Source organism: Melospiza melodia, chromosome 5 (assembly GCF_035770615.1).
Source record: "Melospiza melodia melodia isolate bMelMel2 chromosome 5, bMelMel2.pri, whole genome shotgun sequence".
Taxonomy (NCBI): Eukaryota; Metazoa; Chordata; class Aves; order Passeriformes; family Passerellidae; genus Melospiza; species Melospiza melodia.
Genome location: NC_086198.1, coordinates 14,660,857 through 14,674,143, shown reverse-complemented (window position 1 = coordinate 14,674,143; position 13,287 = coordinate 14,660,857). Strand labels below are relative to the sequence as shown.

The 13,287-nt window shown below is 41.5% G+C and overlaps 1 protein-coding gene across 25 annotated transcripts in view; it reads left to right on the top strand.

Moving 5' to 3' along the window:
- TRIM2 (tripartite motif containing 2) overlaps nucleotides 1–13,287 on the top strand; it is a 108,685-nt gene that overhangs the window by 56,744 nt on the left and 38,654 nt on the right. For 2 of the 25 annotated variants that reach the window (XM_063156349.1, XM_063156347.1), the window contains exon 2: nucleotides 12,737–12,794. The exons of 19 other annotated variants lie outside the window; for them this stretch is intronic. The gene's annotated coding sequence lies outside the window, so the exon portion shown is untranslated. Of the gene's footprint in view, nucleotides 1–2,552; nucleotides 2,693–8,663; nucleotides 9,049–12,736; nucleotides 12,795–13,287 lie in introns of those variants that run through there. 4 more of the 25 variants (XM_063156363.1, XM_063156351.1, XM_063156364.1 and 1 more) reach the window with 3 other exon arrangements.

Sequence of the window (13,287 nt, the reverse complement as noted above, 5' to 3'; positions counted from 1 at the left end):
ATAAGGCAGATGTCTGAGGGATTCTTTTCACCTGACATCCCTAAATGGCCCAGCTTTGCAAAGTGGCCCTCTTTTTGCAAAGAAGCAGCCCTGTAAAGCCATTCGTGGCAATTAACTATGCCAAAAAGGAGTGGCTACTATGAGGCTTCTGTGATGTCTGCTCTGAGTAATTTGAAGGTTTGTCTGGGTCAAATCAAAAGTAAATCTAGCCTAGCCTTATAATTTGGATGGTTACTGACAGTAGATGCCTACAGAAGAGCACAAGAATGGATCAGAGATATCCTGGTACTCTTTAAAATGATCTTCTGCATTCAATAATTTGTGCTTCCAGTTCTGCTCCTGGTAGAGGTGGTGTCTTTAATAAATTTATTCACCAGGAATTTGTCCCACTCTCCTGGAATGCCTGTAAAATATTAACAACTGTAGCACCCTGGACAATGGGTTTCACAGCTCACAGGGTGAATTATCCAGCACATTACGGGTATCTGCAAAAGAGGCTTCTCTTCTGTGGACTGTAAAAAGGAATAGTAAGCAGCAATAGATACAAATATTGAAAAAACAATACATTGTGAATAAAATTTAACTCAAGTGGACTCCACCTGCCAAAAACCTAATGACTACTGTTTCATCAACCTTCCAAAAGCATTTAAGTTATTTGGAATACATCCTAAGAGCTGCATACTGTGGAATCTGAGTTAGAGAAGTTATGTACCTGAGGCAGGGCTGTCTCCATGTCCTGTTTGTAACTGGCTTTCCACTAGGATTTCTCAATTCCTTGTACTATCAGTGCTTACATCTGGTTAGTCTGCATACACCTCTCATGGGTTTTATCACTTAGGTGTATAATCTGTTTCAGTAACAACATGGTGCATCTTGTCACAGTTATCACAAGGACTGTTTCTAAAATCTCAGCCCGTTCTTATATCCACTTATAGAGTTTGCAAAGGAAAGAGGATGCTAAGATCTGCCGCTGTTCCTGACTGCAAGAGTTTCATACTATATGAGGCACTGACTTGCACCTCTTTCTTTACAAAGACACTCCTTATCTAAATCTAAATTGATGGCTGGCTATGCAAACTTATATCCTAGTTTAGAAAGTGCTTAGTGTCACAGATACAGTCACATAGCAACAGTCTAACTGTGTTTGGCCTTAAGATACGGGTTACCTATGTTTGCAAGGGAGCTTGTATGCTGTGTAGCAGGTGCCTATCACAGCAGGATTCTGGTACTTGAAAGAGATTCCAGGGGCTATCACAATCCAAGTGATAATGTGGTTGATTTAAGACAATATTGTTCTTATCTCTCCTGATGCCAGATTTTTTTCCAAGGGCTTTTTTTTTTGTTTAACACACAGATGCATTCACATGGTTATTATATTATAGTTTCTGATACTGTCTCCTAATTTGCTTTTTGCATACACAAAAATGTAGTTGGCTTCCTATAACGTAAAATGGATGTGTTTTCGTGTAGAAATGAATGTCCTGTATTTCCCAGTTCAGCTTGGGAGAGTCTTAAAATTGTGCATATGAGTGGTTCTGCTTTATTCCTCTTTCATTAGTTGTTGCTTCTTAAGTTGTGATGCCAGTTGAAAAGACTGACATTCATGCAGGAGTGTATGTACAAGGTCTCCTGAGAATGTAATTTTTGCAGAAATCTAACCTACATCAGTGCTGAGCCTTTGCTTATGAGCAGCCTGGCAATGCCCCATAAGGGCCTTTGGGCATCTGGCCTGAACCTGCAAGAGATGTCTAAGAGGAAGCTTAGGAGAGTTGTTTTTGGAGATGAAGGGTAAAGGTAGACAGCTTCGTGTCATGTATGAAACCTTTCACTTCAGGGAGAAGGCTTGGGGAAAGCCTGGGCTGAGCCAGAGTGGCTGCTTGGTCGGACCGTCTGGGGGTCCTGCCCACCCAGCGGTTTGATGGACTTTGCAGGCAGATAACACGTGTTACTGTGGCTGTGGTAGAACTCTGCTGTGGAAGCACATGTTGGGAATTGATGCATTCCTGCAGGCAAGGCACAAGGTGCAGGGAGCACTTAGTCCCTGCTGTGGAAAGGTTTCAGCTATTTCCAATAACAACAGTTCTTTAAATAGGAGCGCTGGCGGGCAATCAGCAAATGAGCGTCCTTGCTGAGGACTGGAAGGACATGTTTACTGGGTGAAGTTCAGCCATTGGGTGTTTCCAGGTTTTGAACTGCTGGAACTGACTGCTGGAAAGTCAAATAGAGTGTCCCTGTGAGTGTGGAGGTGGAGGACACAGCGTCAGAGCTGGCACGCTTGAGCCCTGAGCACTTTGAGCTCCCACCGAGCTGTAGATGGCTTTTTGCTGTGGTTGTTTGGGCTGTTCAGCTCCTGTGCCCACAACCATTGTTCAAACCCACAGAGCTCCTTTTGCCAAGGTTGTCCTGACATTGTTTCTCACTACTGCCTGTGCTGCCAGACTACCTGCTGCACATAGCTATGTGTTTACCTACTTGCTGTGAAAGCTCAGCATTGCACTTTTGCCAACATAAAGAGCCTGCCTGGGTAAACTTCTGCCTGCCACCTAACGCTTGAGCAAGGTTTTCTCTGAACCCAACGGCCACATACATGTTTAGACTTATTGCTGTGTTTTTGAAAGATATTTTGGTTCAGAAGAAGACTTGGCAGATATAAAAGTTAACATTGTTGCTGGGCTGTGGACAAGAAAATGAGGTGGGTACTGTTCAACAGCTAAGGTAAATATGGAGGTGCAGCAACCAATATTTTATGTTTAAACAGTATAAATGTTACAGAGCATGTGAACCTGATTTCAGGCTGCTCACATGCTGGAGAGGAGCTCTTTTTTCTCCCTCCTTCTTAGTCCTTATTCCAATATGTGCTTTTGTGCTAAGATGATAATTCCTTCCCTTTCTGCCTCCATTTTTGCTTTTTTTAATACTTAGATTCTATCTCCTGTTTCTTGCTGTGAGACACCTAAGGTGGTTTGGGTTCCTTTACCTCCTAGGTTGTGTTTCATGTGTTATATTTGATGGGAAGTGGGAGTTTTGAAGGCTGCAAGAAAAACAATCTAAAGAATTGGTACTCTCTTAAGTTAATTTTGTGAAGAGGTTACGTGGCTTGTAATGATTGCTGAGTGCAGCCTTCTCCCTTGCTGATTTGAACTTCATGGTAGTTCACCAAAATCCTACTGAATTAAATGGAAACAACAGAGGAACTTTTTGGTGGTCATCAGAGAATATGTGACTAAACTCCAGCGCCTGAAGTGTGTCATCTCCCCTAAAGTGAGAGCTGCAGTGGACATGCAGTGTGGCACAGATGCCGTCTCAGGAGGGAGTGGAGGGGATGGTCTCTACAGTTTTCACCGTACAGCTCAGTACCAAAAGCATTGAACATTTTCTGCTTGCATTTATTGTTTTTTCTTGTTGCTCAGCAACTCTGAAGAAAATGCCTAGAGCATTTTTCAACATATCTTATATCTAATAGTACGTAGAAAAGACCAAGGACCTCTTTTCAAATAGATTCCTGATCAGCTTCCTTCTTTTTACTCTATTGCGTGTTTTCCTGCTCCTGGAAGTGTTAACAGTAATTAGTGTGGAGTCTTCATAGAGCACTTTTATTTCAAGTGACATTTCCCAGCAGATGTTTATGGAAGCAGCAGTGTTTTCATGTGCACTTTTAATTATTTGTCAGTTCAGCTTGGTTTTATTTGTGCCTGTGTACCTATAAAGGCTGAACAGAGACTTGTCAGTGTTCAGAGAATAGGTAGACCTAGAGAGTCAAAAATGTGTAAATATAAGGGTGATGGTAACAGTACTGGTAGTCAGGGAAGAGTTTTTTTTCAGTAGAGATGCTCTTATTGCTTTGGATGGCAAGTATAAAATTTAAAATTCTTTTAGTTATGATTGCATAACATCTAGTTCCTGAAATAATTACTTTGACATACCTTACTGCAGATTTTTTTAGAGCTCACCTGAGAGTATGACATTCTGTTAAACATGGAAAGGGCCCTAAGTTACAATTCTGATGCTATAATTTAATCGGATACTTTTATCCTTTTCTTTCCCTTGATGTGTCCTTCCTATTAATTTCCTACCCCTTCTCTTTGAAATCTCCTTTTTGAGAATTTGGGGTATTTGGTTGAGGATTCATGGATGCCCATCCATGCGTTGTTGTCTCATGTGCAGTAAATTTAGTGTGTTCCAGCTGTTTTGGAATTTATTGTGCAAGACCCTGACTCAAAAAGAGGTAATGAACACCTCAGACAAATAACCTCTCAGTTGGTGATGACTGTGTGATCACACAAGCTCTAACCTGCCAGACTTGTCCCTTGGTGTGTGCTGTGCAACCACCAGTAGCTCCCCTCTCCGTCCAAAGACAGGAGAGCTGGGAGATAGGGTCTCTGGGGGTGGAAGCAGGACTATTCACCTCCAAAGTGGGGTGGAGAAGGGCTACTGCAGAGGCACAAGTTGTGGGGATGAGAAGAGAATAAATGTGGGTATTAGATGCCAGCCCTTACCTTCCCTGCACAAACTGGAGTGTAAAGCATTAGTATGGTGATGTCTTAAGAGGTCCACCCACATTTCAGGGGCTCACCCTTTTGTGAGCTTTGATTACAGGATGGGGAAAGGAGGAAGAAAAAAGTATAAATCATTAAACATGTAACACTATTAAGCAAGGCTTTAATTTGTAGCAGTGGGTTCTATTCCTGTTATTCCTGTGCCTTCAGCAGCTGAAAACTGTTTTAAAAAAATCTAATTTGTGACATCTGCATCTGACAGTGATACTGAAGGTCAGCCCATTGCTGTGCAGAAGGAATGCCAGAATACAGAGGTTGTTTCTGGTGACTGCAGTGCCACCTCAATGGCAATAGGAGGAAAAGAAAGACTAATTCGGAGGGGAGAAAAGCAGATTGTGTCTGGTGCTGCCTGACTTGCAACTTCGGTGGTGGAGAGAGGCAGGAAGTGCAGTTCTGCCAGGAAGGCTCAGGCTGGCTGAGCAGGGAGGCCAGGCTGTCCCAGCCGTGCTGCAGTTGTGCTGCAAAAGCCGCAACCTTGGCAAGCTGAACCAGGCATAAGCAGAAGGTAGAAGGAAATAAAAGAAGGTGGCAAAGTCATAGGAGGATGGGTGCTGGGCTGCTGGGAAAGTTTCCAGCATTACATCCCAGGCAAACCTTTCAAGTTGTTTGCCTCCCAGGCTTTGACAAATCCCTTGTGTTGTATCACAAGCTTTGGGAAAAAGCATCTGCTCTGCTGGATCATAAGATGAGGGAGTGACCATGGCTCACGGCTGTGGCTGGTGGGGAAGAACCAGGACCTAGCAGAGCTTCTTTTGGGGCAGACATGCTCTCTGGCTACAAACCCACAGTGGGAGGAAGCTCTTGCTGTTCTCAGAGGGTGTGAGCTACAGCCTGGGCTGCTGGAGGATGTGGAGTGAGGACTGGAAGTTGCTCTTGCTCTCTGGAAGCTGCTGGTTCTGCATGGGTTCACAACTGCAGCAGTGAAAGGTAAAGGCCACCGGCTCATAAGGAAGGCTTAGGCCCCTTGATTCCTGGTTGCGGGCATGGCTCCACAATGGCAAAACTTTGCTGTTTCACCCCACTTGCTCTCCTGGCACCAGGGTCAAATTAGGGATGTGTGGAGCTGTGTGATGGCTGTAACAGCACATCCTATGCTATATTTGTGTTCCTAATCTAATCCTCATTTCCAGCATGTTGACTTTGGGTAATTGATTTCTGGTCTCTCACATCTCTTACTTTTCAGTCAGCCTTAATTGCCAGGACTGTATTAGCTGGTCATTTAGTCTGAACTAACCCAATATTTTTTTTTCTGCTGACCTTAAAATCTCTTGTACAGCAGGGTGAGCTACACTACTCTCATTCAGTCAGTTTATAGTGTAGGCTTCAGTGCAGACCATTAGTCTTAACTTGGAGTGTTTGGATGACTTATTTAATATTATCAATATCTACCTGTGACCTGTAAGTTAACTTTGAGGGTTTTTTTGTAGCTTAATAATCATGGCCTCCCTAAGAATATGAATTCAGGTTGTGTTTGTAACAGGAGAAACAATAAGTTATTCAAAACCCAGGACATTTACAGGGGATGACAAGAGAAGCTAGATCACTCTTCCACGGCACCACAAAGATGGCATGTACTATGTATTTTCTTCTCCAGAACTTTCTTCAGTGGTCAGCAGTGACACAGATAAGTCAACAGCAACAATGAAATGCAGCAATTTTCTGAGGAAAAGTAGCCTATTCTTTTTAAAATAAAAACAGAAAAACAACAAACAAAACAAAGCATATAATGACCATCCCCACCCCCATCTCCCAGCACAAAAGACATGCACATACAATAAACCTATTTGAATGAGTCTGGTTGTAACTGCTATGGGGGTAAAGTGCAAGATTGAATCAATTTCCTCTTCACTAAGGAGAAGGAACCCACGTATCAACACATAACAAGAAAAATCTCAGAGAAATGCTATGCCTTTTGTCTCAACTTCCTTGCCACAGCAGCATGTTTTTGTTCTGTTGAAGAAGCAGGATAATTTGTGGAGTATCAGCTCATTGTCAGCAGGCAACTTTTCAGAGTTAATTTTAAGAGAACGGCACTTTGAAGGAATCTCTCTTTTGGAAGTGTATTTCCCTATCAGAGTGGCTGCAGCTGTGGCTCCAGCAGTCTCCTTTGGCCATGAGGTATGTTATGGGATCTGTTCAGAGGGGTACGTAGTCCTTACTGCTGACCATAAATGGAAATAGTAATTTGAGTGATATTGGTCATTCTGTTTTAGCATATGTAAATGCAGTGTTAGAAATGAGCAAGCAACTAAATTGTGCCTGCACGCTTCTGTCCGACAGTCTTCAGTTCTGGGGGTGCCGCTCCTGAACTTTATCACTTGATTTTTGTTATAAGTGTCTTGTTCCACTGGCAGAAATAAAAAAGGCCTTGGATCTTCTTCTTGTGGGAGTGAAACCTTTTGCTTGTTCTTTGCTATACGGATTCCTCAGACAGTTTAAAAAGAAAACCAAAAACCTCCCTGAACCAAAGAATAAAAAAACTATGTCTCCAAAAACATGCCTGAAATCTCTGGCCTTCTTTTAAACTGTGAATCCTGCTGTCCAGATGCCTGCTGCTCTTAAATGTTGGAGCTAAAATGAAACATACCTTGTGCTCTCTCTTTGATTGAGTTCAGCACATGTTAAGGGAGTTAGAGGGGCAGTATTTTGGCACAGGCATCCCAAACCATGATACATGCACACACACTGCCTGATGTTTCATTTCAGGTTATAAACTGGATTACAACATGCCTTCACCCTGTGGGCATATTGTCCAGGGAAACCAGGCTGGATCTGTCTGATGCATAAAATGATCTGGCTAAATGATCATTAAGTGGAAAGTAAAGAATGTGTGCAGAATTTGTATTTTCAACAGGAATTTAGATTACATTTCAGTCACACTAAATGATTTTTAATACTACTTAACTCATCAATTCAAGAGTGGAATAAAATTGAAACCGTGCTTAAAGAGCTTGGGACAACATTTTAAACTTGTAAAATAGCTGTATCTGTCCTAATTAAGTCGGGGTGGCAGAGAGAGTATTTAAGGCCCCACGTGTTTTCTTATTGATGCAAATGGTGCTTTGTGTTCTTTTATTTGTGGGAAGCTTTGTTAGCCTCAGTTAGCTGAAATACTTGCATATGATTTGGTTTTTTCAAAAGAAAAGATACACTGTATTTAGAGATGCTAATACTACCTTGTCTGCAAAACCCACCAGCTGTTATACTGGAAGACAAAGCTAATTCTATGTTGCTTTAGTTCAGTAGTGTCTGCATATTCACAAGCAGCTTTTTAACAACCTTCTCTGCTTAGCTGAAAAATGGCAGGCACCATTTTTTTTTTATTTCTTTGGTAACAGCCTAGTAAAATCAGAGTTGATCTGTGAAATTTTAAAAAATGTAAGCAAGTAAATAGATTAACTATGATAATAATAATATACATTTTCATTAATGTTTATAGAAAAGTTGAACAGTCTGTTAGCTTTGATTCTCAAATTCCTTGAATATGAGTTTACTACTTGCTGCCTTGAATATTTGACTTGAGACTGAGTCAGGTCAAATATATGGCTCTGTAATAGAAGCTGCTGCTGGTTTGTGTGTCAGTAGCACAGTTTTCCAGAGAGGCTCTTTGCTTCTGCTTTAAACATCTGGAGAGAGACTAAGAGCGTTTTTGGGGTCTTTTGTTGCTTCTTAAAGTTGGAGCAGGGAAGAATTAGGTTCCAAGAAATACCCAGAATCCTGGAAAAATCCGAGTGGAATCATTAAATGTTAAACTTTATCTTCTTTATAAACGAAAGTGCTTTCGTTTTATCTCTGGCAGCTGTCCTGGTAATGGGTGTTATGTAATACTTACTCTCTCCTTTGGAGTTAAATCCTTTTTCCGATTTGATTTGTGAGTAGTATTTGCATATGTATTTCTTAGCTGCATTGACATGCCAGATGCACAGTGGTAGCTGTCTCCGCCTGCTAATCCTGTAATAACATTCTGGTGACCAAATTCAATGGCCGTGCGCGGAGCCTCGGAACAGCTGATTGCTGAGTAGGGAGGAAAAAAAAAGAGCCCAGCGAATCTGGTTGCAGCTCTCTGCTGCATCCCCATCCCACAATGCCTTGCACCATTTGCTGCAGTCTTTCTACACAGGCTGAGTGAGAAAAAGATGTGCTAAATAAAGATTGATTGGTTTGAATCCTGAAGGGGTCTCCCACTTGTAAATGACCCAGGGAGAAAAAAAAAATTCATGACGACTTCACTGGGCCTCCTCTTATTCTTCCATTTTTCTTTCCACCTGTCCTCTTCATGGAATGGAGCGTCATTCCTTAGAGCACAAAATCTCTTGTGCATTTAATAATGATTGTGCTGTGATAGGGACTCCTTAGCAGTCTTAAGCGTGAGGCTTGAAATATTAACAGATGATGGTTTGTTCGTTTGGATTACTGCGGAACTGCAGCTCCGTCCCTGCAAGGATTTTATCCTCAGCACTGCACTGATTAAGCTATTTTTCTACAAAGATGGGTAGGTTTGAAATGCTCAAGTTTGCTCAGTGTTATTCCTGGTGGCTGCTGCTGGGTTGCTCCTGTTTTAGCCCCTGATTGTTCATTACATTTCTGCATGCCGTAAGAATGAAGAGAGTTGCTGTGTTTTAAACAAGGCACTAAGCTGATTGCAAGAGTGGGAGAGAAAGGAATGCAAATTTAGCTTATCAAGACTTGTACACAAGTGGACTGTGTGGCGGTTCTGATTATTAATTTGCTCAGTGTGTTCTGTATTGGCTAATCTGGGGGCTGCTGCTAGAAATGGCTTGAATCTGTTCTTTATTCCTACAGACTGTGGACAGGTGATCTATCTGTTTTAAGGACTTTAAAGCCTCCGCTCTCCCAGTCCTTGAAGCAACATTATTGAGGTTCCCCACCCTTTCTTATGGCTCTGGAGGCCTAACTGTTCCTTTGGAAACGTTGCCATTGGAAACCTATTCATTCATAGTGCATGAATAGACCCTGTAGGTTGTGAATACCATTGATAAGAAGAGGATGAATAAGCTGTAAGCAATTTGTTCTCCTCAGGCTGTACTTTCAAGCTAGTTGCAGCTCTGGCTGGGTGGATTTCAGAGACAGCAGTGTATTGTAACACAAAATTCTGCTCTTTTAGGAATAAAATCCTGTGAAGTGAACAGTTATTTGATTCCTCAATGTCTTTTCTCGGCTGGGAAACTAATAGAGAATTTTCAGGAGTTCCAGAGCTCATTTGAGGATACCTGTAGAAAGGATGCATTTTTCTGTTACATGTCTCTATTTATCTGAAACAACTCTTCTGGAACTGTCATTTGCTATACCGAACGTGATTTTTTTTTCTTTTCCTCCTTTTCCAGTGCTATAGGAAGTTCCTTTCATATGGGTGGGGCCGCACCCTGGCTTTCCTGAAGGCATGCATGCATAGCGGGGCAAAGCTTTCCGCTAGCTTAGAGAGCCATTGTTTTCTCCTTTCTTTGCTGTTCAGTATATTTTAAATGAAAATCGTATCTCCAAGCAGAAAGAAAAAGAGTGATGCTGTTTTTGGGGGGCGCTGGGAAGATAGCGATCCATGAGCCTCAAAAGGGCGACAAAGGGAGTAAATTTCAGAACCCTTTACTGCACTTGGTTTAGCGAACCTGAATTTGGTTTTGAGTGTGTGTGTGTGTGTGACAGATAAATGGGTGGGAGGCTTATGTCTTGTTTGGTGCAATGTTTCCTAGTGCTTTAGCTTTGCATATTTAAATTACGAAGTGTAACTACATGGAGAAGTAAGAGCCCCGTTTTCGAAGCTCATGCTTTAGCTGCTCTATTTTGATTGTAAGACATAATGAACCTCTGAAAAGCACTCTGGCATTTTTTGAGCTCAGAAGATGCTACTTTAAAAAAATAACATTTTTCATGTAAAAGTAGTGTTACTTTGCAAAATCTCACACTACTAATACATTGAAAGCTTACATTGCTGCAAGCATAGCAGTAAATCAGAAAAAATACTGTTGGGTGAAATTCAAAAACGTTGTCTAAAATCTTCAGATTTTCTTCAAAGACCCTTTGATTGTACAGTTGCTTTCGTTGAGTGAATGAGCAAAATCATCCTTCTCATAGCTACATCACATTCATCAAGATTACATCAAAGGTGGAATTGCCTTAGAGAGGCTGCAGAATCCTGCAAATGCCATACTCAAATCCCATACTCATTTTTAAAGGGACTATTAGTGTGAGAAGTTGTACCAGGTAGTGGCTGAAGCTTGAAATGTACAGGTGAAATTCTATTTCCAGGTGCATGTTTTAAATCTGATTTATGTGAACACAGGGGATAAATGACAGTCATAGCCTGCTGCATTTCAGATAAAATACAGAGTATTAAAAGCACTTATTTCTGTTTCTTTCGTTGACAAAGCTTAAAGGATGAGCATTTGAAAAATAAAGTAGCTGGCATGAGATTTGTCTATGAAATGCTAAGAATTACTTGATTTTGTGGTGACATTGGAGGAATGTGAAAAACTAAGATGAAAAACAGGTTAAATCAATATTTTTTTTTTCAGCCAGCAGCAGATTTTCTTGTGTAACCACTATGTGCTGTTGTAGCTTTACTTGATAAGGGAAAGATGAAGTACAGAAAATACCTGGCTGCTAGAGAACTTTCTTCTGTTAAATGACAGGCAGCATTCACTGGAGACCTATTCTTTCATATCTTAAGTACAGCTTTTTCCAGTAGTTTATGTTCAGTCTATAACAAAAAAATTATACTGTTGGTGTGTCCAATTTGGAAACCATGCTTTTGATAAGAAATCCTCCTGCTTCTGATTATCTTGCCTGTTTTATTTGAGTCCCTGCCTCTAACATTTGGGGAGGGAGGGTGGGAGGCAAACACAGCTGTGTGAGTGGTAGAATGAATTTTCCTTTTGAAACATGTTGCTGATGTTCTGCATGCTAAGCTGCCAAATGTATGAATACATTAATGGGAATTTGATTGTCTGGTCTTTCTACTCGGTTTTGTAAAAGCCAGATATTTTGGTTCCATTTCTTGTAAAGCCACCTTTAACTCAAGCTTTTTAAAAGTAATGTGGTTTGCTAATTGATCTCCTAAGGTTAATTCTCTGTGATTTTTGGCATTTAAATAGGAAAAAATAATTTGTGTTTACGTAATACATTTTATCTTACTATGGGGAAAGAATTTTTTTTTAATATTAAAAAATACGAAAAAGACATGCAAATATTATCAATCCTGAAATCATGCATTTTTGGGTCATGAGCAAACATGATATTTTATGAGCACTAGAGCAATTTTTATAATTGCAGTTTCCCCTTCCCCGATATAAAAGGAAACAAAAGGACCTGCCATAAGTGTTTTCCATTGAATGAAATGTCAGTTACTGCTGTTGGGTATTTGAACTGTGAATAACTTTATGCTGCTGAATTTGCTAACACCGAGGCGATGCCCCAGGAACCTGTTATCAGGGAAGCCAGCAGAGCTGACTTATGATCCATAATCACTGTCATTATCCTAGAAATAGCCCCTTGCTCAGTGTAGTAAGTAAAACATAGCAGTATGGCTAAGTACACAGCTCAGGAAGAGCAGCATGGGTTCAACTGACAGTCTAGTGTGCTGTTCGTTCAAGCACAGGAAGAAGACCTAATGTAACACTAACAATAAAATGCTACACAGGTCATGCAAAGCAGAATGCTTTGCATGACCTTTGAGCATGATCAGCAGAGGGCTTGTTGTTTCTGTCTTGGAAAGCCTGAACTGCCCTCAAGCTAGATCTCAAATTGTCTGAAATGGGTGAGTAAAAAGGGGTAGAAACTGTTCAGGAAGCAGTTAGACCCCTCAGGAGTGTACCTGCAGAGAAGAAGGCCGGCTGGGCTGCAGCTCAGAGAGAAGAGGAGCCAGTTCCGCTGTGGGTGCGGGAGGTCTGGCAGAGCTCGGGGCTGCGGCACTCGCGCCTGCACCTCCTGGCACTTCAGCCTGCTAGAAATGCTGATGGACAGGAGTTCCTGCTGGGCCACCCTGCCAGGGATGCTGCTTGCCAGGTTTCCCTAAACTATTTTAGCAGGCAGTTTACTTTTTTCTGTGGTTGCTTCCATCCTTTTACTCCTGTCTTCTGTTTCCACAATTTATTCTATTATTGGCTATGATCTGTATCTCCAGCTGAAAAGAACCTACGTTTTTCTCTCCCTGTGCCTTGTTCCAGGACAGGAGGCATTCCAAGCCTGCTGCCATCTCTTTAACCTGCGATTTTAATTCTAACAGTTAGTAGACTTTTTTCTTAGCCTTTTATTTCATGCTTTGTGTGCCAGATTATGAAGAATCCTCAGTCCTAGAAACATGATTCTTACTACTAGTTCTGCCTAGAATGACATTTTTATTGCATTTATTATTTGGATGTGCTTCACATATCCTTCACCCTGCCATTGCTGATTCTCAGTGGCTATCAGTTGCCTCTTCTTTGCTCTGTTTCTTTTATCATGAGGATTTTCATTGTGTCTACCTCATCCCTACTGGTGATGCAGAATTTGAGCATTCCTTCCCAGGGGCTGTCTGGTTCCGGGGCTTCCTGAAGTCAAAATCTGATATTTTTGGCAATACCAGCACCGACAAGGGAAAAAAATTGTTAGGTGAACTATTTTCAAACTCTGTCTGTGATGCAGCCATTTGACTGGCTGGTGCAGTTCCAGTTTGAGCATTTTGCCAGCAGTACTGTAGATGTAAGAAATCCGATGTTTGTTAGCACTGGCTGAACCT